General features: G+C 44.9%; 1 long non-coding RNA gene across 1 annotated transcript; it reads right to left on the bottom strand.

Annotated features, from left to right (window-relative positions):
- Nucleotides 1-5,724: 5,724 nt before the first annotated feature.
- LOC124707855 lies at nt 5,725-8,773 on the bottom strand. Its single transcript, XR_007005009.1, has 3 exons — nt 8,180-8,773; nt 7,766-7,901; nt 5,725-7,680 (listed from the first exon to the last, which is right to left on the bottom strand). It is a non-coding gene; the product is annotated as an uncharacterized LOC124707855 (long non-coding RNA).
- Nucleotides 8,774-27,898: the final 19,125 nt, after the last annotated feature.

The following is a 27,898-nucleotide window of genomic DNA, read 5'->3' as shown; positions in this document are numbered from 1 at the left end:
AAACAGTCAGGTATTTGCACTGTTTTGATGTACCAACACACAGAGACCTAGTACTTGTCTGTCCCCACCGTTGGTACAGCTCCGTCCTATCCAAGTACAAAGTGGCATCAAGAAGTACACCGCCTGGTCCACATGTACCTCTCCATGCTTAGTCTAATTGTTATCTTCTTTTGCATTTGCCATTTGATTCGTCTCGAATTCGATTTTTTCATCTGAAGAAAAAATGTTCGTCTCCTTTTTTTGAACATAATACAACTAAAAATCGTTAACAACGTATAAAGTTCTTTGAAAATACGTGAAGAGTAACCACCAGCACACATAGAGAGTACAGTTCACCTGAGCCATTTTGATCTTTACTCTGTGTAGTTGGTAAACAGATCCATAATTAGGATCTCCCCATCTGCATCGCATTTCCTGATCTTTTATTTCTAGGATTTTCTCTTCTTATTATCGCAAAAAAACCGCCAGTTTGGCGCGCGCGGGCGCCCACGCCAAACTCCAGCGGGCGCGCGAAAAAGGCGCGCGCTAAAAAAATTACCGTGCCCGCGCGGGAAACTTGCCGAGTCGACTCCCACGCGCTCTATAAACGCGACGCGCGCGCACGCCAACCGCCTGAACTTTCCGTGTGTCGCTCCGCCTCTGCCTCTCTCTCTCTCTCCAACGCTCTGCCTCCCACGCCACGCTCCACCTCCGGCTACGGCGGCGTTCACGCGCGGCCAAGCGGCCGCTTCGACGCGGAGATCCGCTCCGGCGAGGAGCGCATCCGTCTCGTGATGTTTGACACCGCGCACGAGGCGGCGCGGGCCTACGACGCCATCGCCTGGCGCCTCGGCCGCTCCCGGTAGATGAACTTCCACGACGTCTGGACGTGGGAGCAGGTGGAGCAGCTCGCACCGCCATCGCCGGTCATTACGCGCGAGCAGCAGCGGCGGCAACGGGAGCTCGAGCAGCGCCTCCTCATCGCCGAGCGCGACGAGCGCCTCCGCCTCGAGTGGGCGCGCCAGTTTCCCAAAGACGTCGCCGCCACGGAGGCGTTCCACGCGCAGAAGGAGGCGGCGAAGGCGGCGGCGGCGAAGAAAAAGGCGAGCCGCGAGAAGCGCCGGGCGGAGTCCGCAGTGAGGAAGGCGGCGAGGAGGGAGGACGAGAAGAAAAATGGCGCAGGGCCGTCCACCATCGTCCTCTCCTCCTCCTCCTCCTTCGAGTGGACTTCGACGCCGGTGTCCGAGACTACTCCGAGCAGCCACTCGTCGGACTACGACTGGGATTCGGAGTAGGATTAGAGCAGCCACTATGTACTATCGCCGTCTGATTATCGTCGTTCGATATGCATGATCCGTTCTTACCTTGCTGTCAAAAAAGGTATCCTCACACACTATCAAAACGATCCTATCTGATGTACTATTCCTCGTGCACGTTGTATCGTCATGATCATCTATAGTAACCACTTCTGCCCATTCGTATCTTTGCATGCAACAGAACAAACCGAAACCATACGCGATATCAAAGTAACCGATCGTCACGGGTCATGTATAGTATCCACTTCTATCCATTCGTATCCTTCCGTGCAACAAAAGTAACCGAAACCCTACGCAATAACAAAGTGATCCGACACTTGACACATAGTAATCCTTCGGTTGCTAGTAACCATTCGTTACGAATGCCCCGGATGCTATCCTTGCTAACAAGTTATCCTCGCACACTCTGAAAACGATCCTATCCAAGGTAATATCGCCCACGGATCATCGCCATTCGATATGCATGCCCCGGATGCTTACCTTGCGATCGAAAGGTATCCTCGCACACTATCCAAACGGACCTATCCGATGTACGATTCCTAGTGCACTTGGCATCGTCGCGGTCATCTATAGTAACCACTTCTGTCCATTGGTATCTTGCATGGAACAAAAGTAACCGAAACCCTACGCAGTAACAAAGTGATCCGACGCTTAACACATAGTATCACTTCGGTTCCTCGAAACCATTCGTTACGACTGCCCCGAATGCTATCCTTGATGTCAAGGTATCCTCGCACACTCTAAAAGCGATCCTATCCGATGTACTATCGCTCGTCGATCAAGCCACGAAAGCAGGGTATACATGACCCTCGATGCTTTCATTGCGCGCAGGGTATCCTCGTACCATGTCAAAGGGATCCTATAAGACGGATAGTTGCGTCCGTTGCCTATACTTAACTTCATATCGGTATGCCCATTGTATCCTTGCGCCTCACCTAGCGTAACTTTTATCGGCCATTTATAAAGCCAGATGTTGCGCTAGTAACCATTCGGTATGCAATGTATCCTCGCCCACCGACCGGGTCACGAAAGTAGCCGTTCGATATGCATGACCCGGCAATTTACTTGTTGTCAAAGGTATCCTCGCACACTGTCATAATGATCCTAACATATGTACTATTCCGCGTGCACGTGGTATCGTCGTGGGTGATCTATAGTAACCATTTTTGTCCATTCGTATCTTTGCATGCAACCATACGATACGAATGCAACCGGATGCTATCCTTGTTGTCAATGTATCGTCGCACACTCTGAAAACAATCCTATCCGGTGTACTACCGCAGACCAAACATAGTCTTTCGGTATGCATGATCCGGATACTTACCTTGCTGTCAAAACATATCATCGCACACTATAAAAACAATCGGCCATTCCTACAGCTACATGTTGCGCTAGTAACCATTCGGTATGCAATGTATCCTCGCCCCCCCTCCCCCGACCGAGTCACGAGAGTAGCCGTTCGATATGCATGACCCGAATGCTTACCATGTTGTCAAAGGTATCCTCGCACACAATCAAAATGATCCTATGTGATGCACTATTCCCTCGTGCACGTGGTATCATCGCGGGTCATCTACAGTAACCACTTCCGTCCATTCGTATCTTAGCATGCAACAAAAGTAACCGAAACCCTCAGCAATAACAAAGTGAACGACGCTTTGACACATAGTAACACTTCGGGTTGCTAGTAACCTTTCAATACGAATGCCCCCGGATGCTATCCTTGATGTCAAGGTATCCTCGCACACTCTGAAAGCGATCCTACCCGATGTACTATCTCTGTCTGATCATCGTTGCTCGATATGCATGATCCGGATGCTTACCTTGCTGTCAAAAAAGGTATCCTCGCACACTATCAAAATGATCCTATCTGATGTACTATTCCTCGTGCACCTGGTATCATCGCGGTCATCTATGGTAACCATTTCTGCCCATTCGTATCTTTGCATTGCAACAAAATGAACCGAAATCGTATCTTTGCATTGCAACAAAATGAACCGAAATCGTACGCGATAACAAAGTAACCGATCGTCACGGGTCATGTATAGTATCCACTTCTATCCATTCGTATCTTTGCGTGCAACAAAAGTAACCAAAACCCTACACGATAACAAAGTGATCCGACACTTGACACATACTAATCCTTCGTTTGCTAGTAACCATTCGTTACGAATGCCCCAGATGCTATCCTTGTTATCAAGGTATCCTCGAACACTCTGAAAACAATCCTATCCAAGGTAGGATAATCGCCATTCGATATGCATGACCCGGATGCTTACCTTGCGATCAAAAGACATCACAAGCTAACTCATCTATAGTAACCACTTCTATCCATTCGTATCCTTGCGTGCAATAAAAGTAACCGAAACCCTACGCAATAACAAAGTGATCTGACACTTGACACATAGTAATCCTTCGGTTGCTAGTAACCATTCGTTACGAATGCCCCGGATGCTATCCTTGGTGACAAGTTATCCTTGCACACTCTAAAAACGATCCTATCGAAGGTAATATCGCCCACGGATCATCGCCATTCGATATGCATGACCCGGATGCTTACCTTGCGATCGAAAGTTATCCTCGCACACTATCCAAACGATCCTATCCGATGTACTATTCCTCGTGCACGTGGTATCGTGGCGGTCATATATAGTAACCACTTATGTCCATTGGTATCTTGCATGGAACAAAAGTAACCGAAACCCTACGGAGTAACAAAGTGATCCAACGCTTGACACATAGTATCACTTCGGATCCTCGAAACCATTCGTTACAACTGCCCCAGATGCTATCCTTGATGTCAAGGTATCCTCGCACACTCTGAAAACGATCCTATCCGATGTACTATCGCTCCTCGATCAAGCCACGAAAGCAGGGTATACATGACCCCCGATCCTTTCATTGCCCGCAGGGTATCCTCCTACCACGTCAAAGGGATCCTATAAGACGGATAGTTGCGTCCATTGCCTATACTTAACTTCGTATCGGTATGCCCATTGTATCCTTGCGCCTCACCTAGCGTAACTTTTATCGGCCATTTATAAAGCCAGATGTTGCGCTAGTAACCATTCGGTATGCAATGTATCCTCGCCCACCGACCGAGTCACGAAAGTAGCCGTTCGATATGCATGACCCAGCAGTTTACCTTCTTGTCAAAGGTATCCTCGCACACTGTCATAATGATCCTAACATATGTACTATTCCTCGTGCACGTGGTATCGTCGCGGGTGATCTATAGTAACCATTTTTGTCCATTCGTATCTTTGCATGCAACCATACGATACGAATGCCCCCGGATGCTATCCTTGTTGTCAATGTATCATCGCATATTCTGAAAACGATCCTATCCAGTGTACTACCGCAGACCAAACATAGTCTTTCGGTATGCATGATCCGGATACTTACCTTGCTGTCAAAAGGTATCCTCGCACACTATAAAAACAATCAGCCATTCCTACAGCTACATGTTGCGCTTGTAACCATTCGGTATGCATGACCCGGATTCTTACCTTGTTGTCAAAGGTATCCTCGCACACAATCAAAACGATCCTATGTGATGCACTATTCCCTCGTGCACGTGGTATCATCGCGGGTCGTCTATAGTAACCACTTTTGTCCATTCGTATCTTTGCATGCAACAAAAGTAACCGAAACCCTCCGCAATAACAAAGTTCTTTGACACATAGTAACACTTCGGGTTGCTAGTAACCTTTCGATAAGAATGCCCCCAGATGCTATCCTTGCTGTCAAGGTATCCTCGCACACTCTGAAAGCGATCCTACACGATGTACTATCGTCGTCTGATCATCGTCGCTCGCACGATCCGGATGCTTACCTTGCTATCAAAGAATGTATCCTCGCACACTATCAAAACGATCCTATCCGATGTACTATTCCTCGTGCACCTGGTATCATCGCGGTCATCTATGATAACCACTTCTGCCCATTCGTATCTTTGCATTGCAATAAAACGAACCGAACCGAAACCATACGCGATAACAAGGTAACCGATCATCACGGGTCATATATAGTATCCACTTCTATCCATTCAGATCTTTATGTGCAACAAAAGTAACCGAGACCCTACGGGATAACAAATTGATCCAACACTTGACACATACTAATCCTTCGGTTGCTAGTAACCATTCGTTACGAATGCCCTCGATGCTATCCTTGTTGTCAAGGTATCCTCGCACACTCTGAAAACAATCCTATCCAAGGTAGGATAATCGCCATTCTATATGCATGATCCGGATGCTTACCTTGCGATCAAAAAGACATCACAAGCTAACTCAAGTGTAGCTGTCCGATAACACAAGAAGTGAGTAGCAGCAGCAGTGCAGTGGACATCACCATTCCGGCAGTTCAACATACACCAGCTCTGAGAAGATAGAAGCACATAAATGGAGACAACAACCCCATCTGAAGGTTCGGTTCACAAACATAAGTTATCATAACGCAGTAATACAAGTTCAGATTCAGAGCCATCCCTTAGAACGGGAAGAATACTAAATTTAGTTTAAACTCCCTTTCTATCTAGAGGGTTAGACTAATCACTGCATAGCCAAACAAAACAAAACAATTCATCCTTCTGCTTTTGGGACAGGCTACAAGCCTTCAAAAATCAAAACAACATCCTTTGACTATCCCGGTAAGTCATACAACAATATTCTGGTACAGACAGGATCTCCCATCGCTGTCCTCTTGCAGATGCAGGCATGCATTTTTTTCTTCAGCACGAGGTTGGCGGCTCTCCGATAATGCATGAAAAGATAAACGACCTCATTGTAAGTTGTAGCTGGTACCTTTCACATCTAGTAAAATTGCAAAAAAAAAAAGGAAAAAAAAAGAGGACACTTCCTGATAAACTAGTAGAAATGTAGATGATAAACAATACTTCCTCCAACAACCACAAGCTTTAGTTACAAAACAAAAGTGACGTAGCCGAGAAGATTGAGACAACTAAAAACAGGAACATGATACTAGGTACAACATCACACATCCTTCCCTACAGTTCACTATAGAGTCTGGAACATCACATATTCACATACGACAGGTGCCTAGCAGTTTATCCAAGTCTCAACATGTAAACTAGAAAAAATCATCTCAAGTGGCCTTTATTGCTTCCGACAGTATTGGAATGTAAGTAGACTTAGCCTCACAATGAATGAAAAGTCCAAATCAACAGTTCTAGTTTAATACCTTGCAAATAATTTCAGTTATGTGATAGATATACTTCGAAACTTTGGCAGAAACTACAGACAATGGGTAACAAGGAGAAGTACCTGCGTGGTATTTGTGTGCTCCCTAAAAGATCAGTTCCCATGATCTGCATCAAGCAGAAAATCACAGGTAGGAAGAACTTGCAAATATACTTGGGCATGGACAGAATCAAACCAGAACTACAACAATTGCGAGGAGAATATTGATGACATTTCAGAACATTCATAAAATTACAGATCAATAAATGAAAACTCACCATTTAGAGAGCAATTTTAGAAACATGCACTTGTGTCACTAAGCACACTTGAATGTATTGAGAATGGTTAACATGTTGTCACTAGGAATGATGTATGGGAAAACAATTCTGGTAGGTATTTACATCGCTGTGTTCAAATAGCACGCATGGTAGATTTCAGATGCTCTTGCATAAAACAATGCAACTCTGTAAATCACAAATAAATTGCACAAGGCTTCCTATTACTTTAAAAGCAACAAAAGGAAAACAATGAATTGTGCTCCATGAAAGTGACCTCCTTCTGGAAAGCCGAAAAGGAAAACTCGATAAGACGAAAACACAAAAACACCTAAAATTGTGATATCTGGGTTTATAAGCAACAATGTACTTCATGAGATAAAATGGAGCACAGACTTGAAAGAAACAACTAGGAAGCACAGGCCGCCGCGCCATTGGCGTTGAACTTTTAGCATATACTATAACTGGTGTTAGTAGTGCTAGTGTGCCTGTTTCAAGAGCCCAGAGAAGTAGACACTGCTCTGCTAATAGTTAGAGCACCACCTGCAGATGTAGTAAGGTGGTTCATTGCAAAGATCAAGGAAAATAGGTGGTATCTAAAGTACAATGGGTGTTGTTAATATCACCCAGCCAAGGTTGCACACAAATCAAAGAAGGGGAATTGATCCAAAAAAGAAAGAATACAAAAGTTCTTACATTTCAGAACACTAAAAAAATCTGCAGATATAGACGACTGAATATTCAGATACTGACCTGCAAAGAAAGCACCAAAATAAACAAAATAACAAAACCGGGCACCCACAATATAAGCAACCTGCCTGAAGAAATGCTACATGCCGATGAACAGCGAACCACATCCAATGATTCGTAGAAGCCCCCTATGAGATGGGGTGAAAGGAGTAGTAGAAACTGAAATCACAAACGGAGATCAGTCAGAGGCAAAACCAAAAATGCAAAACAATGTAGAAACGACATAAGGAAAAGATGAACAAACCATTAGGCAGCAGATTGACTAGTACACTAAGCTCTGGTAGCACGTGAAGAAGAAGTACAGGACAATCAGCTAAATCATCCGACAAAAGACCAGGTACTCTCATAGAACGGGGGAACCAATAGAGAAAGTATTCAGCCTAGCAAAAAAAAATCCAAAAACAAGATAGGCTTAGTATCCAAGAACGATCATAACAGATAGCAGATCCAAATACTAGAACTACATGGGGCTACAAGGAAGCAAAATTCAGTATAACTCACTAATGTATGTGAGCGTTCAGAAGTTGAAGAACATTCCAATACATGAAACCGGCCATAGAACTGATATATTCTTTTGCGCCGACCAGAATCAGTGAGACCCTAAGCAGCTACTCATCTGAATCAAGCGAGGTAAGGAAGAGACGGGGGAGACTCGTACCTGTTGGGCGGCAACATCCAGCAAGTCGGCGGTGTCACCGGCCACGGGCGAGCTGCCGTAGCCGGATCCGAATCCATGGGGCCGGACATGGGCGTGGGCGCCTCCGATACCCCGAGTCCAGATCTGGGGAGAGAGAATCGGGCGCTCGAAGGCCGGATGCAGAGCCAGCAACCAGTCTCCGGCCACTCCCGCGACCGTGTGCAACTTGCCCTAAGGCGCCGCTCCAGCAGGCTGTCGTGCCGGGTGGAAAGGAGCGGGACGACGAGGCGAGCTCCGAGATGAGTTGGATCTGACCGTGGCAGGAATGGGAAGAGCATGGAAAAGAGGAGGAGAGCGAGAGGGGGGTCCGGCCAAGGGACTCCATGCCTCGGCCGTACCGTGGGGTAGAGAGCAAGGACGGCGTGGTGGGGGAGAAGACATGTATTTGTCAGAATCGGAAGGACGGGAAGCTATGCGTATCGCGCGCGAGGCTAGCCGTATCTGCCCAGAGATAGGGGTCAACTTTGCTTTGCCTGTGGGCCCTCAACACGAATCCCCAACAGAAGCCAACAGCAAAGATAGGGGACGGGCGCCATAAGGTCCGGTCATTGTAATTATCGGTTATTCTGACTACTTGCTGGTATGTTTGGTGAATGCGTCAGCGTCGAACTCACGAGGAGACGGTTCCGCCCTTAAACAGATGTAAGTTTTCAATTCCATTGTGGCCAATGCTGCAAAAAAGTAATACAACAGATGCGCGATAGAAGAGGCCGACTGCGAGATATATCAAGCTAAATGTGGATGCATCCTTTCATGAAGACGTGAAGGCGGGAGCAATTGGGGCTGTCCTCCGGGATTATAACGGTGAATTCATAGCGGCTTCGGTTTCTTATCTCCCTAATGTGGTGTCAGTTGTGATGGATGAAGCTATGGCAATGAGGGAAGGTCTTTCCCAACCCATTCTAATGGGTTGCAACAGAACGATGGTGGAGTCGGACTCAGCGGAAGTTATTGATGCATGCACTAGCAGAGGAGTGATGGAGTGAACCATCAGCTATCTACGTGGATTGCATCGACAAGGTCGTCTCAACAGGGAGTGTTTCGTTTAACCATGTGTCGAGGGAAGCAGATCAAGTGGCTCATGTTTTAGCGTCTCAGTGTTTTTCGACTGAGCTTTCTTGTAATTGGGTCGATGAATCCTCTAGTTTTATTTTGGACAAGCTCGTAAACGATGTAACCATACTTTGATCTTGGAGCAGCAAATTTTAGACGCACTCTCTTCCTTACTACGGTATCTAAGGGCATTAGAAGGTTTTTAATGAGGCGAGCTTAATATATTATATTTTACCTCAAAAAATTTCATTTTCATAGGATTTGGCCTATGTTTTTCTAAAAAAATCCATTGATCTATTAATAATACTAATTTACAGTAGTACTAAGAACTTAAAAATAATAAAATACAAATAGATCTTTAGAACACCTACTACTGCGAGCCGAGAGCCTGCTTTCTGGCCTAATGAACCAAGTTATCTTGTCTGCAGCTCCCTCCATCTGCACTTGTGAATTATGATTGTGACACAAGACACTCTACCGTCCTACTTCACATGCACCGCTGTAGTAATGCACGAGAAAATGGAACAAACGGTACCTGATCACAAGTGTCACACTCTGACACTCACATGAATACCTACGATCGAGCAATCATGCTCCCCTGAACATGGATCGATGAGAAGGGAATCTTGTAATTTGTATATCCTTGCGCGCGGTTGCATGTGAAAGCACACTAGTGACACCCTGAGTTAACGATTCCAGCATCCATCATGGACTATGCGCATGAACTGGGAATCAGTGTGTCTGGATCAGTGAGAGATGTTGGATCACGCCGGTCGTTAGGTATAGATGGTGTCGATAGACCGATAAACAACGCGGGACGGCGGAGGCAGGTAAGACGACGATCCGAGAGCTAATTGGTTGCCCATCTGTATACCTCTCGTACTTCACATGCACCTTTCAGCGGCCGTTGGGAGGATAATTCAGTGTTATGTATCATCTTGACTCTTGTGAGATGCATGCTTCGTTGTTTTGGATCGGTATGGGCTTCTGTTGGAGAAATTTGTCTCTTACGCACTTGAGTTTTTTTTTTTTAATGGTAGGAGTGGATGTTCAAAATATAATTAAGATATAGGAATTCGATCCGTAAGAATTTGTGTAGCACCATTCTTTTGTTCCAAAGGCAACCCATAGGAAAAATATCCTAAGGGTCGAAATTCTACGGAACTCCTACAAAATTCATAACTCCAAAGAGGCCATAAAATCATCTTGGCTGCAATATTTTTAGCTTTTGCTAGACTAAAAGTGTCATGCCTGTAGTGGCGATGACAAAACTGGGTTGATGTTTTATTGTTGAAGTAATAGAGCATGATGATTGCTCTCTTGATCTAAAAAGATGGTTTCACCGGCATACTATGATATTGCTGAAATAGTTACAAAATTTACATAGTAGTGACTTTGTATCAGTAATTGTTGTGCCGATCAAACAATTATCAAATTTTGAATTAATTTAATCTAGATTAATATCACAAACAACACTGGTAGAGTGGTAGCAACATTATTCATATCTACGAAACTAGACATGCAAGTTTGCACGAAGTACTGAACTACTACCTCCGTTTCAAGGAATAAGGCGCCCTCGTTTTACGAGCTTTTTGTTTGACCAAGAATTACTTCAAATAGATAAAGATTGCTTGTATGAAATTATTATCATTTAAAAGTGTTTTTCAATACGAATCCAACGATACTATATACATATAATATAATCAAGATTTTGTTGCTCAATTTTTATGGTCAAAGTTCATCTTGGAATACGTGTATGCCTTATTCCTTCAAACGGAGGTAGTAGCATATCTATCAATGTCGCAAGAGACACAAACACATAATGAGAAATAATGAGAATGAGTTTGGAGATTGTCATTTCCCATTTCCGAGGATCCAAAGAAGTCAATCTAGCATTCAAGGCCAATAGTATCCAAGTGGAAGAGGAAAGTTGAGAATGAGTGGAGATATCATTTGGTCCCCAGGACGTGAAGTATCCTTGGATCTTGCTGCAAGAAGCTTTTGGATAAACCCGGTAGGCTAACCTGGGCATTGACAGCACGTTCATGGCGGCTTGAAGCGGAGTCGCAACTGGCGGCATGTTGGAGGTGTCGGTGATGTTCTCATCCTGCTCGAGCACGGGTTTTGTCTGGCGCGTAGATTTGGTGGGAGCGTTGTTCTCACCGTCTGCTCCTTTGCCGGCATCTGCTGCGCCGGCCATCATCACCTCAACGCTGCTAGCGGTACGATCGGTACGCAACCCGCGGGCAGCTGCAGACCTTGGTGGATCCGGCGCCACCAGCACCACTAATGGGTACCGGGGCTCCGGCACAGTGCCGAGGTAGACACGGTGCGAGCCGAAGAGCATGACTCCGCCGTCCCTGGGGAACTTGGTGCCGTTGGCGAAGCTGCCAGCATTGTCGCTGATGAAGTCCAGCTAGCCGAGCCTCTGGATGAGGCCAGAGACCACACGCTCGCCGGAGGCGGTGACGAACCCCGTCCGGATACGAACCACTACCGGCACAACTGCCGGCCCCACGGTGGGCGCCAACTGTCGTCGTGGTGAACAAACAGATGCCATGGGTAGGCTTATGTTGGGGCCGATGTGTACCGAGGGAACCGGAGGAGGGGAGGATGGAGACGAGACTCACTCCAACACACACGAACAGGGCGATCTACCCAGGTTCAGGACCCTCGTGAGGAGGTAACACCCCTACTCCTGCTCCTGCATGTTGTTCCTATATGATCTCAACAAGGAGCTACAAGTGTTTTACTTGGCTGCTAGCCAAAGGTAGAAGAACTAGAGATAGAAGAAGAGTACGGCTAAAACTAGCAATTGAGCTCTCTCGTGCAAGGGAAGTGCCCCTCTCCTTATATAGGGGAGAGGTGGCTTACAAGGGAAGGAACCCCAATGGAATCTATGCCTACCTAAGCCTACTTTATAAAGCTTCTTTGGCTCAGGCCGTGACGTTCCCCTCTGCGGCCCTTGCCTGGTGACACCTCTTGGTCGGCCTACGGCTGTTTAATCGCCAGCTGCTTACTTTGGCTTCAGAGCTTCGTATAAAGCTGATCCCGCATACATCATCTTGGTCTTGCACTGGACGACCGGATCTTTGACATGCAGTAGACCGTTGGTCTTATGTCGGATCACCGTACCGACATACCCTTGGTATCCCGGTTTGGGCAGACCCGTATCCCGGATTCTTATGCTGGATTTCCTTCTAGGTTTCCTTATGTCGGAAACTTCTATCTCTCATTGTTATTCCGGATGGGTGAACTTCGGGTTACCCAACATCCTTGAGACCATTATGTCGTACTCCTAATTTATCCGATATAAACCTCTTATGCCAGCTAAGTATAGCCCAGGTTAGCCTACCAGGGTTTATCCCCCGACAAGGGCTTGGTACGATGGTCATCGCCAAGACATCCTCCGCCCCCTCCGTCGAGTGCTTCGTCCTCTCCTCCGCCATCCACTCCCGCCGCTGCGACTCCGGTGGCCAACGATGCATCGCCGCCCGACTCCGCGACAGACAAGGCGCAGGAAGGGACTGCCGATGTGTAACATCCCAAGTTTTCAAGCAATGAATAAAATAGAATTCCTTTATTCAAATTTTGGAACCAACACAAACTTTTATTGAATCAATATGTGTGCATAGTGTTGATGCATGATCCTTGTGTGATTGCCATGATGAGTGTTTTAAATACTTGACAAGGTGCTAAAACCCTAAACAATGCCAAATGGAATCAAAGAGAAGCAAAGAAGAAAAAAAGGAGAAAATGCAAATAAACCTCACATATGTGCTTATGGTCATTTTTGCCAAATCTTAACCTAGGCCATTTTGACTTGTGCCAATGGTTTGGAAATGTTACTAAACACTTAAGAACCACTTTGGAATCAAAGAAACCCAAATCAAATCAAAGGAAAATTCAAAACCTACTCACATATGATATTGGTCAAATCTGCAAATTATATCAGGGTACCCACTTTGAGCCCCTGTATTAAGAAATTTCTAAACTAAACACCCCCAACTCTTTGCACCTCATCCAAGACCTCGTCAAGATGAACAACTTTGGTAAAGACCAACCCTGCAAATTCTTCCTAAATTTCTTATTTTCATCAAGCAAAGATGCAACATCAAATCAGATTTAAGATTATGTCATATTTGGATTTTCACAAACCACCTCCATTTTGCAAACCAAGACAACCATTAGGTTTCAAACATTATTTGAATCATCTCCATAAAATATTTTTGCAAAATTCAAAAAATAAACTTCATGCGGCCATTGTGTCGAACACTTGGCAGGCAGGAATCAACTTTGATCACACACTCGTTTATCCAGCGGTTTCTTGACTAAACCAGTGATGCTTTGTGATCATTGTTGTACTTCTACACACACTGGACCAAACCATGCCATCACCTTTGATGATTAAAGGGAGGAAGTGACCAGGCCGCGGCCATGCCGTGCACCATGTCATCCTCCATGTCATCTCTCATCTCTGACCTCTCCTTTCCCTTTAAGCATGTCTAGCAGCATCCCCTGTCATCCCTGAGCAGGACCATGCCAGACCTTGGCACGGGAGAGGCCAGCATTGGCCAGCCCCGTACACGCCCAGAGCGCCCAGGCACGCCAGCCGTGCACGCTCACCACGCCCTGGATGCGCCAGAGCGCGAGCTCGCCCCGTCGCCTCAGTACGCCCCTTCCTCTCCGCCTCTGCACAGCTCATCACCACGCCAACAGCTAGCGCCTAGACGTGCTCAATCGCCTGCGCGTGCCCTGTCGCCGCCGCCCACATCGAAAGTCGCCGCCGGACCTGTGGCAGACGCCGCATCATCCCGAGCCATCCCATCTCCCTTTCTCTGCGCCAGCGCGTCCTCGAGCATCGCCATGATGTCTGCAAGCCCACGCCGTCCCCGCCTTGCCCCTTCGCGTCCCAGAGAGGCATCGCCATGGACGACCCGAGCGCACCCCCGCAGCACTCCCTCGCCGCTATAAATAGAGGCCTTCCCCTCTCCATTTCCTCACACCATCCTCTTCTCCTCCCATCTCTGACTCTCCTCAAGCACAGCCACGCACCAATTTGATCCACTGAGCTCCAATTGTTCACCGGAGTGCCGTGGAGCCTTCGTGGAAGAAGACGACGCTAGGCGCCACCCCCGGAGCTGCCGCTTGTACCTGGAGCTTCGCCGTCGTCCACATCTTCGCCGCAGCACCTCGCCGACGAGCGCTGGACCGCCGGTGAGCCTCCGACCCCCTACCCTCGCTGCGCCAGTAAGCCGTGCTCGTCATCGACGACGACGCACGAGAGCCGCACGATCTATTTCTAATCCAACGCCTCCCCTTGATCGATACCGTTTCGGCGTTTACACGTCGCTGACGGGTGGGACCCTTTGTCAGGAGGCCTGCTCGTGCGAGACGCGCAGTGGGCCGGCCTGTTTCCTTTTTCTCCCCTAGCCCAACTAGTTTTCCCGCGCGAGTCCAAGTTTCAAATTTGAGTTAATCCATTTTAGTTTGAATTCAATACTGGAGTCAAATTCAAATTTAAAATTAGGAATATCTACTGAGCCAAATTTTATGAAATTGGTATTGTTGGAAAGCTTATGAAAAGCTCTAACCAACCACACTGGTTTCAACCCTAGATCTGTTGTGGAATTAAGGTAGCAAAAAGAACAAGTCAGTACCTTTTTCAAATTCAAACAATTATTAAAAATCAACCATAAGTGATTTTGAGTTGATTCCAACTCTCATAAATCACATTTCACATACTCTACATGAATATGTAAAAAACATAACATAGTTGTTTGCATGATCATGGGCTAGAGCAAAATAGTGGCTATGTGGCCATTTCTAGTCCATTTAAATCACCCAAAATTAATTGTTAAATAGTATGAGAGGTTTCCTCTCATTTAAATCATCATCTCAAGTGATTCAATATGAGGAAATGATCTTAGCTATAGCACCTCATACTTGATTACTTAGAGATATTAAATTGTTACATAGTAGTATTTAAATTGCATGAGGTATAGTACCTCATTTAAATCATTTTTCTCAAATGATAAAGGTGAAGTGTTGACCTTGGTCAACATAATCCCACACTTATTATTTGAGTAAATTAAATCTTAATAAGATTCAGTGAGAGGAAATTATTTCTCTTACAAGTTTCCTTAAAAACAAAGCCAAACCCCTTGTAATTAATGTTGTGATGATATGATGGTTGTGTGACCCATTTGTGTGTTAATTTTAGCAATTAAGCCTTGTGTGATGATTGTATACCTCGTATCCGTTTATAGACGCTAGTACCGAGGACTACCAGGAGGAGGAGGTATTCTACCAAGACGAAGAAGACGGCTTTGATCACTGTACCAATCAAGGCAAGCTATACTCTTGCAAGTTACCCAAGTGCAAGCTCTACTTGAGCAAGGCACCAATACCATACTACTTTGTGTTTTACTTTCCAAGTCCCAGTTTTTATCTTACAAAGCTTTTACTTTGATTATCAAGGTTTACTTTTATAGTTAACTTGAGTCTAGATATGGAGTAGTACAAGAACATCAAAGTTAGCCTAGAGAGCTACAAGCTAGTTAGCACCCCTCATGACTAGTTGCTAGTGCTAAAACTAAAATTGACTACTCTAGATGGGAACATGTGAATCTTTGATTTTGAAAACCTTGGAATGATGAGTCATTCTATTGAAAGAGTTTGAAGGTGAAGGTGACTTGAATGACTTGGTGATTTTGATGCAAACTGATGATTGGGTTCGGATGCGATACCTTTCCAATTCTTGAGTACCCCCACAATACCTGATTATGGGTAAGGCTTTAGCTGGAAATTTATATGTCTTAGTATGGGTTCCCTCTAGACAAGCGTCATAGAGGTTATGCCGAGGCTACCTCCGTTGAAAGTGAAATGACGTGAAAAGAGTTTAATGTCCTACCCAAGCCCTGTGCAGTTCCCAGGATAGCGGATTGTTATCACTGGGAGGCCAAACTCATGGGGGAGGTGCCTATACTAGGATGTGTAAGTGAAAGGTTAATGGTTGATGATCCGCATACCGAGTTATGATTATTCAGGGTTATCCCTGACGGATGTAATCAAATGTTGTGGCACAAGTGTGCAACCTCTGTAGAGTGTAAACCTATTTGAATAGCAGTGTCCGCGGTTATGGACGGTTGGATGGCCATACTGTTCCGTTGTCAGATGATTTCTAAAAATGAAAGATGGTTTGAAAGGTGATTTTGACTTGATCACAACAAAGTGGTGGGAATGACACTAATGTTCCCACTTGAGTTAAGTTAGGCAAATGAAGAGTCTTTGTTTACTAAATGCTTATGAACTAAAACTGGCTTTATGCAAATACACCGAGAACTTAGAACCCCTTTAAGCTAATAGATAGAGTTTACACTAGTATTAGTTTGCGAGTACTTTAAAGTACTCATGGTTGTGTCCCTGGCTATTCAAATGGCCAGACTATGAAGAGAGCAACAATATCAGGATGATGGACAGCAGGACGTCTACAATAACTAGGATCATCTTCTAACGTCAAGCGTTGCCTGTGGACTAGATGGACTACTACTACTTCGCTTCCGCTATGTGTTGTGTTTGTTGATCATTAGATCACCTATTATTGTAAGTGTGGATCATGTGATCTATTGTTGTAAGACGACTATGGTTTGTAATGAATGATGACTCTATGATATCAACTGTTATGTCTCGCAAAAACAATCTTCCTGGGATTGCGATGTATGGCATAATAGGCATCTGGACTTAAAAATCCAGGTGTTGACAAGTTGGTATCAGAGCCATTGTTTGACCTTAGGAGACCCTAGTTAGAATGGACGTCTAAAAAATTTAGTTTCAAAAATAAAGGAAGTGAATATCTCTGAAAACTTATTCACACTCTTACCTTTGAGATCCTTTCCAAAAGAGAAATTCATGCTCTACTTTTCTTGTAACCATACCTAAAATTTTGGCACACTTGCTCACTTCTCTAATTTACTCATCTAATTCCCTTACAGATGGAGCAAGTCAACAACACCAAGTTTTACCAGCTGGGTAACGGCGGGAACCTGATCTTCGAGAGGGACTTAGACGCCTTGTCTGAGTATCTTGAGCGCCCGCACTCGGAGTTCTTCGGAACTCAAGTCAACGACCAGCCCGGAGGGGAATTACAGTGGATTGTCGTTGCGGATCTGAGGGGCAAGATGGAGCCTCCCCGCTCCGAGAGGATCCAGTTCAACATCTGGGAGAACAACTGGCTGGACGGACTCGCTCGTGCTCTTCAGGAAGCACTTGCTTGTCTGTGCGGGCAGAACGTGACTCAGATCCATGGGACTCGCTTTGCTCACTTTGCAAGGCATGACTCCATTGGAGGACCCATGGACCTGCAGTCCCACCCCGAGCTGAAGCATCACGTGGAGCACCTGGACTTTATGCTGCACGAGACCCGCAAGGAGCTGGACAACTCCCGCGTCTACGCCAACTAGACTCACCTCCACATGTCGCAGCAGACCGACACCATCAAGATCCTTGCCCATGAGCGCAAGACACTTCGCCAGCAGCGTGCCAAGAAGGACTACACCATCGCTCGCCTTCGCGCGAAGATAGTGTCCTTGGAGGCAACTGTCAAGGCACAAGAGGAGCAGCTGAAGGACCTGGAAGGAGAAGGAGAAGACATTCAGGGGGGAAACGCCTTCCTGAGTGATGATGATGACTTTGAGGAGGATGAAGACCTGGACTTCCACACTGATGTGGAAGGCTATGAGTTTATGAAGATGGGAGAAGATGGCTTCATCCCGATCGATGTGGATGATGAGGAGTAGTTTCACTTAAGCACTTGCGTAGGTGTGAGTTTGTATCCAATCCCTTGTATCGTAGAATGGTGGAATGGTTCTTAAAACCATTAATGTGTTAGCTTGTAATGTGTGTTGTTTGAATGAATGAAAGTGTTGTTTGATTTCAACATGTCAAATACTCAAGTTTTAAATTTCTAAACTTACCCAAAACAAGCCATAGAAAAATTCCCTCTTATCTCATGATCTATCTCCCTGTTCAGATGGCCCCTCCAACCCGCAGCGCGAACCAAGATGCCATGATGCAGATGTTACAAATGATGATGGCAGATAGAGAGGCTGAAAGAGCTGAAAGACAAGCCAATATTGCCGCACTGCAGCAAATAGCTCAGAACAACCAAGGCCATGGAAACCATGATCATCCTGGAACCAAACTGAAGAACTTTCAGAACACCAACCCTCCCATGTTCAGCAAGACCGAAGAGCCCCTAGATGCTGATGATTGGCTCCAGACAATGGAGAACAACTTGGAAGTAGCCGGAGTGGAAGCAGCAGAAAAAGTACTGTTTGCCACCCACTATTTGGCAGGACCTGCTAGAGCCTGGTGGACAAGTACTCGTGCAATGAATGCGGGGAAGATAATGACTTGGGCAGATTTCAAGCTCAAGTTTAGCAAGTACCATGTGCCCCCGGGTCTGATTAAGAAGATGAGGGGTGAGTTCAGGGAACTCAAACAAGGAAGGATGTCCGTGGTAGAATACCGCGACAGGTTTCTCACTCTATCAAGGTACGCCCCGGATGAGACCGACACCACTGAGAAAAGGAAGGAAAGATTCCTGAACGGACTGCACGATGAGATGCAGACTGTGCTGGTAAACATTCCCTTTGCTGATCTAGAAGCCCTGGTGGACTCAGCCATCCAGATGGAGGGAAAACTCCACCAAGCTAATGAGAACCGCAAGCACCGGATGATGCACCAGAGTGGGCCCAGCAATACCCCAAGGTATTGCTGGCGTGCAGTTGACGTGTGAGTTAGAAATCTTTGTGGAGTAACTTTTCTTCAGATCCCCGGCAACGGCGCCAGAAATTTAGCTTGATGACGCGTAAAGCACACGCCCGTTGGGAACCCCAAGTGGAAGGTGTGATGCGTACAACAGCAAGTTTCCCTCAGTAAGAAACCAAGGTTTATCGAACCAGTAGGAGTCAAGAAGCACGTTGAAGGTTGATGGTGGCGGAGTGTAGTGCGGCGCAACACCGTGGATTCCGGCGCCAACGTGGAACCCGCACAACACAATCACGGAAATTTGCCCCAACGTAACAGTCGAGGTTGTCAATCTCACCGGCTTGTCGTAAACAAAGGATTAGATGTATAGTGTGGATGATGATGGTTGTTTGCGCAGAACAGTAAAGAACAATTGCGAAGTTTGTATTTCAGATGTAAAGAATAGGACCGGGGTCCACAGTTCACTAGCGGTGTCTCTCCCATAAGATAGCGAGATGTTGGGTGAACAAATTACGATTGGGCAATTGACAAATAAAGAAGGCATAACAATGCACATACATATATCATGATGAGTACTATGAGATTCAATCGGGGCATTACGACAAAGTACATAGACCGCTATCCAAGCATGCATCTATGCCTAAAAAGTCCACCTTCGAGGTTATCATCCGAACCCCTTCCAGTATTAAGTTGTAAACAACGAGACAATTGCATTAAGTATGATGCGTAATGTAATCAACACAAATATCCTTAGACAAAGCATCGATGTTTTATCCCTAGTGGCAACATCACATCCACAACCTTAGAACTTTACGTCACTCGTCCCGCATTTAATGGAGGCATGAACCCACTATCGAGCATAAATACTCCCTCTTGGAGTCACAAGTATCAACTTGGCCAGAGCCTCTACTAGCAACGGAGAGCATGCAAGAACATAAATAACATATATGATAGATTGATAATCAACTTGACATAGTATTCAATATTCATCGGATCCCAACAAACACAACATGTAGGATTACAAATAGATGATCTTGATCATGATAGGCAGCTCACAAGATCTAACATGATAGCACAATGAGGAGAAGACAACCATCTAGCTACCGCTATGGACCCATAGTCCAGGGGTGAACTACTCACACATCGATCCGGAGGCGATCATGGCGATGAAGAGACCTCCGGGAGATGATTCCCCTCTCCGGCGAGGTGCCGGAGGCGATCTCCCGAATCCCCCGAGATGGGATTGGCGGCGGCGGCGTCTCCGGAAGGTTTTCCGTATCGTGGCTCTCGGTACCGGGGGTTTCGCGACGGAGGCTTTAAGTAGGCGGAAGGGCGGAGTCGGGAGAGTCACGGGGGCCCCACACGCTAGGGCCGCGCGGGCCCCCCTTAGGCCGCGCCGCCCTAGTGTGGCGGCGCCCCGTGGCCCCACTTCGTCTTCCCTCCGGTCTTCTGGAAGCTTCGTGCAAAAATAGGACCCTGGGCGTTGATTTCGTCCAATTCCGAGAATATTTCCTTACTAGGATTTCGAAACCAAAAACAGCAGAAAACAAAGAATCGGATCTTCGGCATCTCGTCAATAGGTTAGTGCCGGAAAATGCATAAATATGACATATAATGTGTATAAAACATGTGAGTATCATCATAAAAGTAGCATGGAACATAAGAAATTATAGATACGTTTGGGACGTATCAAGCATCCCCAAGCTTAGTTCCTACTCGCCCTCGAGTAGGTAAACGATAACAAAGATAATTTCGAAGTGACATGCTATCATAATCTTGATCATACTATTGTAAAGCATATGAGATGAATGCAGCGATTCGAAGCAATGATGAAGATAATGAGTAAACAAATGAATCATATAGCAAAGACTTTTCATGAATAATACTTTCAAGACAAGCATCAATAAGACTTGCATAAGAGTTACTCATAAAGCAATAAGTTCAAAGTAAAAGCATTGAAGCAACATAAAGGAAGATATAAGTTTCAGCGGTTGCTTTCAACTTCAACATATTTATCTCATGGATAATTGTCAACACAAAGTAATATAACAAGTGCATTAAGTAAACATGTAAGAATCAATGCACACAGTTGACACAAGTGTTTGCTTCTAAGATAGAAAGAATAGGCAAACCGACTCAACAATAAAGTAAAAGATAGGCCCTTCGCAGAGGGAAGCATTGATTACTATATTTGTGCTAGAGCTTTTCATTTTGAAAACAAGAAACAATTTTGTCAACGGTAGTAATAAAGCATATGTGTTATGTATAAGACATCTTATAAGTTGCAAGCCTCATGCAAAGTATACTAATAGTGCTCGCACCTTGTCCTAATTAGCTTGGATTAACACTGATTATCATTGCATAACATATGTTTCAACCAAGTGTCACAAAGGGGTACCTCTATGCCGCTCTGTACAAAGGTCTAAGGAGAAAGCTCGCATTGGATTTCTCGCTTTTGATTATTCTCAACTTAGACATCCATACCGGGACAACATAGACAACGAGATAATGGACTCCTCTTTAATGCATAAGCATTCAACAACAGTTAATATTCTCATAAGAGATTGAGGATTAGTCTGTCCACACCGAAACTTCCACCATGAATCATGGCTTTAGTTAGCGGCCCAATGTTCTTCTCTAACAGTATGCATACTTAAACCATTTGATTGTGAAAACCGCCCTTACTTCAGACAAGACGAACATGCATAGCAACTCACATGATATTCAACAAAGGTAAAAGAGTTGATGGCGTCCCCAGAAAACATGGTTACCGCTCAACAAGCAACTTATTAAGAAATAAGACACATAAGTACATATTCTTCACCACGATAGTTTTTAAGGCTATTTGTCCCATGAGCTATATATTGCAAAGACAAAGAATAGAAATTTTAAAGGTAGCACTCAAGTAATGTACTTTGGAATGGCGGAGAAATACCATGTAGTAGGTAGGTATGGTGGACACAAATGGCATAGTATTTAGCTCAAGGATTTGGATGCACGAGAAGAATTCCTCTCAATACAAGGCTAGGCTAGCAAGGTTGTTTGAAGCAAACTCAAGTATAAAAGGTGCAGCAAAGCTCACATATGAACATATTGTAACTATTATAAGACTTTACATTGTCTCCTTGTTGTTCAAACACCTCAACCGGAAAATATCTAGACTCTAGAGATCAATCATGCAAACCAAATTTTAACAAGCTCTATGTAGTTATTCATTAATGAGTACAAGGTACATGATGCAAGAGCTTAAACAAAATCTATATGAGCACAACAATTGCCAAGTATCACATTACTCAAGACATTTTACCATTTACCACATGCGGCATTTTCCGTTTCCAACCATATAACAATGACTGAAATAGTTCAGATTTCGCAATGAACATTAAAGATGAAGCTAAGAACATATGTGTTCATACGAAACAGCGGAGCGTGTCTCTCTCCCAAACAAAGAATGCTAGGATCCGATTTATTCAAACAAAAACAAAAATAAAAACAAACAGACGCTCCAAGTAAAGCACATAAGATGTGACGGAATAAAATATAGTTTCACTAGAGGAACCTGATAAGTTGCCGATGAAGAAGGGATGCCTTGGGCATACCCAAGCTTATACGCTTGAGTCTTCTTAAAATATGCAGGGATGAACCACGGGGGCATCCCCAAGCTTCGACTTTTCACTCTTCTTGATCATATTGTATCATCCTCCTCTCTTGACCCTTGAAAACTTCCTCCACACCAAACTCGAAACAAACTCATTAGAGGGTCAGTGCATAATTCATATATTCAGAGGTGACATAATCATTCTTAGCACTTCTGGAAATTGCACAAAGCTACTGAAAGTTAATGGAACAAAGAAATCCATCTACCATAGCAAAACAGGCAATGCGAAATAAAAGGCAGAATCTGTCAAAACAGAACAGTTCGTAAAGACGAATTTTAAAGTGGCACCAGACTTGCTCAGATGAAAATTCCCAAATTTAATGAAAGTTGCGTACATATCTGTGGATCACGCACGTAAATTGGCAGATTTTTTTGATTTTTCTACAGGGACTACTGCTCAAATTCGTGACGACAAGAAATCTGTTCCTGCTGCAGCAATCCAAATCTAGTATTGGCTTTACTATCAAAGACTTTACTTGGCACAACAATGCAATAAAATAAAGATAAGGAGAGGTTGCTACAGTAGTAAACAACTTCCAAGACTCAAATATAAAATAAAGTGCAGAAGTAAAATAATGGGTTGTCTCCCATAAGCGCTCTTCTTTAACGCCTTTCAGCTAGGCGCAGAAAGTGTGTATCAAGTAACATCGAGAGATGAAGCATCAACATAGGTGTTGGGAGTTTTCTCAACTATTCATTTTATCTTATCTATGTGAGTTTCAGAGGCTCCCTTTTCATTATTCTTAGGTTTGCTATCCTCGTCAAACAAATTTTCAGGAACAAGCCAACCATAGTTATTCTCTAGAGCGTCATTCATTCCCGGGAGCTTACAAGGTATTGTTGTCTTAATCTCCCCACCATCATTAATATTATTAGTGTACCTTACTCTCTCCATGTCCATCTTTTCAAGGATACTAACAAAATTGGTATAAGAGCCAAGCATCTTATATTTAATAAAGACCTTTCTAGCCTCTCTTGCTACTCCACCAAATTCTTTAAGAAGGGTTTCTAAAACAAAATCTTTCTTTTCCCCTTCCTCCATATCACAGAGTGTGAGAAACATGTGTTGGATTATAGGATTAAGATTAACAAATTTAGTTTCCAACATGCGAACTAAAGAAGCAGCAGCAATTTCATAAGTAGGAGCAAGTTCTACCAAGTGTCTATCTTCAAAATCTTCAGCGGTACTGACATGAGTGAAAAAATCTTCTATATTATCTCTCCCAATTATAGACCCACGTCCTACCGGTATGTCTTTCAGAGTGAACTTAGGAGGAAACATGATGAAATAAACTAAAGGTAAATAAAGTAATTGCAAGTAACTAATTTTTTTGTGTTTTTGATATAGAGAACAAGACAGTAAATAAAGTAAAACTAGCAACTAATTTTTTTGTGTTTTGATATAATGCAGCAAACAAAGTAGTAAATAAAATAAAGCAAGACAAAAACAAAGTAAAGAGATTGGAAGTGGGAGACTCCCCTTGCAGCGTGTCTTGATCTCCCCGGCAACGGCGCCAGAAATTTACTTGCTGGCGTGCAGTTCACGTGGGAGTTAGAAATCTTTGTGGAGTAACTTTTCTTCAGATCCCCGGCAACGGCGCCAGAAATTTAGCTTGATGACGCGTAAAGGACACACCCGTTGGGAACCCCAAGTGGAAGGTGTGATGCGTACAACGAAGCAAGTTTCCCTCGATAAGAAACCAAGGTTTATCGAACCGGTAGGAGTCAAGAAGCACGTTGAAGGTTGATGGTGGCGGAGTGTAGTGCGGCGTAACACCGGGGATTCCGGCGCCAACGTGGAACCTGCACAACACAATCACGGAACTTTACCCCAACGTAACGATGAGGTTGTCAATCTCACCGACTTGCTCGTAAACAAAGGATTAGATGTATAGTGTGGATGATGATGGTTGTTTGCGAAGAACGAGTAAAGAACAATTGCGGCGGTTTGTATTTCGGATGTAAAGAATAGGACCGGGGTCCACAGTTCACTAGCGGTGTCTCTCCCATAAGATAGCGAGATGTTGGGTGAACAAATTACAGTTGGGCAATTGACAAATAAAGAAGGCATGACAATGCACATACATATATCATGATGAGTACTATGAGATTCAATCGGGGCATTACGACAAAGTACATAGACCGCTATCCGGCATGCATCTATGCCTAAAAAGTCCACCTTCGGGTTATCATCCGAACCCCTTCCAATATTAAGTTGTAAACAACGGACAATTGCATTAAGTATGGTGCGTAATGTAATCAACACAAATATCCTTAGACAAAGCATCGATGTTTTATCCCTAGTGGCAACAACACATCCACAACCTTAGAACTTTCACGTCACCGTCCCGCATTTAATGGAGGCATGAACCCACTATCGAGCATAAATACTCCCTCTTGGAGTCACAAGTATCAACTTGGCCGAGCCTCTACTAGCAACGGAGAGCATGCAAGAACATAAATAACATATATGATAGATTGATAATCAACTTGACATAGTATTCAATATTCATCGGATCCCAACAAACACAACATGTAGGATTACAAATAGATGATCTTGATCATGATAGGCAGCTCACAAGATCTAACATGATAGCACAATGAGGAGAAGACAACCATCTAGCTACTGCTATGGACCCATAGTCCAGGGGTGAACTACTCACACATCAATCCGGAGGCGATCATGGCGATGAAGAGACCTCCGGGAGATGATTCCCCTCTCCGGCAGGGTGCCGGAGGCGATCTCTCGAATCCCCGAGATGGGATTGGCGGCGGCGGCGTCTCTGGAAGGTTTTCCGTATCGTGGCTCTCGGTACTGGGGGTTTCGCGACGGAGGCTTTAAGTAGGCGGAAGGGCGGAGTCGGGAGAGTCACGGGGGCCCCACACGCTAGGGCCGCGCGGGCCCCCCTTAGGCCGCGCCGCCCTAGTGTGGCGGCGCCCCGTGGCCCCACTTCATCTTCCCTCTGATCTTCTGGAAGCTTCGTGCAAAAATAGGACCCTGGGCATTGATTTCGTCCAATTCCGAGAATATTTCCTTACTAGGTTTTCTGAAACCAAAAACAGCAGAAAACAGCAACTGGCTCTTCGGCATCTCGTCAATAGGTTAGTGCCGGAAAATGCATAAATATGACATATACTATGTATAAAACATGTGAGTATCATCATAAAAGTAGCATGGAACATAAGAAATTATAGATACGTTTGGGACGTATCAGGTATCGCCCCAACTCAAGTGGAGGATTTGCCCCAAGAAACAACAAGCCCCCGATGCTGATGTCCCGTCCGAGTTTCCCCAATCAGAGTGGAGGACACCCAAGGCCAGGAGGCCACAACAACAACAACCACAACAACAACAATCACTTCAACCGTGCCCTGATGAGAGCCCCCGGCAACCACAACAACACCAACACTGCTCCCAGGACTGGGAGCAACGCTGTTCCCATCACCCCAAAGGACAAGTCAACAGTAACTTGTTATGAATACGGAATTGTGGGACACTACTCCAATGAGTGCCCCAAGAAGCTAGCCAAGACTGCCCCAATACCTCTGCACCTGCTCAGCAGCAACGCCGTGTCTCAACCGGCAGGAAGTTTGCCCCGAACAACCTGAACAACCGCAGCGGCCGCCTCTTTCACATGAGTGCCGAAGAAGCCCAGGAAGCGCCAGATGTCGTGCTGGGTATGTTTTCTGTTAATTCAGTACCTGCAAGAGTGTTGTTTGATTCTGGAGCATCGCATTCGTTTGTTACTGAAGATTTTGCATGCACTAGTAGGATTCAACCAATCAGTTTGAAGCATGTTATGATAGTTCAAATACCTGGATCAACTACAAAAGCTACAAAATTTGCAAAGATGTGCCTATAAGAATACATGAAATAGAGTTTTATGCAAATCTGATTGTTCTGGGAACAAAAGGGTTGGAAGTAGTACTGGGTATGGATTGGATGTCAAAACATCATGGATTGATTGATTGTGCCAAGAAGGCCATCACCATGACTAGTAGCACCGATGTGTTAGTAGAACACATGTCTGAAAGGCTGCCCCGAAAGTTCACCTGCAACCAGAGTGTAGCCAAACCAACCTTGGATCAGATCAGGTTAGTCTGTAGATACCCCGATGTGTTTCCTGATGATCTACGCGGTATGCCCCCAGATAGGGATATCGAGTTTATCATTGAGTTAATCCCTGGAACAAGACCCATAGCTCAGAGAGCCTATAGTATGAACCCAGCAGAGTTAGTGGAATTGAAGAAGCAACTGGATGACATGCTGCATAAAGGTCTGGTTCGACCAAGTGCGTCGCCTTGGAGATCCCCGGCTTTGTTTGTGGATAAGAAGGACGGTGCCACTCGTTTATGTACGGATTACCGTAAGTTGAACGATGTCACCATCAAAAATAAATACCCCTTGCCAAAGATAGAAGACCTGTTTGACCAGCTGACCGGTGCCAAAGTGTTCTCTAAGATTGATCTTAGGACTGGTTAGCATCAACTGAAGATTCGTGCAACGGATATCCCCAAAACTGCCTTCACCACCAGATATGGATTGTATGAATACAATGTCATGTCATTTAGATTGACCAATGCCCCCGCTTATTTCATGAATCTCATGAATAAGATCTTTATGAACTTTTTGGGTAAGTTTGTCATTGTCTTCATCGATGACATTCTAATCTACTCCAAGTCAGAAGAAGAACATGAGCAACATTTGGAAGTTGTCCTGGATACCCTTAGGGAGCATCAGTTGTATGCCAAGTTCAGCAAATGTGAGTTTTGGTTAAAGCAAGTAGGATTCCTGGGACATATCTTGTCTGCAGGAGGAACTGCCGTTGACCCCGCAAAGATCAAGACCGTTGCAGAATGGAAAGCCCCAACCACTTAGACTGAAGTCGGTGCATTCCTTGGATTAGCGGGATATTACCGCAGATTTGTTGAAGGATTTTCAAGCATAGCAAGACCAATGACTCAACTGCTGAAGAAGGATAAGAAGTTTGAATGGACCGATAAGTGTGAAGAGAGTTTCCAGAAGCTCAAGAGCAGATTGACCTCAGCCCCAATATTGATCATGCTGGACATCACCAAGCCTTTTGACGTATATTGTGACGCCTCCAAGATTGGTCTTGGATGTGTGTTGATGCAAGAAGGCAAAGTGATATCATATCTGTCTAGGCAACTGAAGCAACATGAGCAGAACTATGCAA

The sequence above is a fragment of the Lolium rigidum genome, chromosome 4, assembly GCF_022539505.1.
Source record: "Lolium rigidum isolate FL_2022 chromosome 4, APGP_CSIRO_Lrig_0.1, whole genome shotgun sequence".
Lineage (NCBI taxonomy): Eukaryota > Viridiplantae > Streptophyta > Magnoliopsida > Poales > Poaceae > Lolium > Lolium rigidum.
This window is presented reverse-complemented; position numbering and strand designations above follow the sequence as displayed.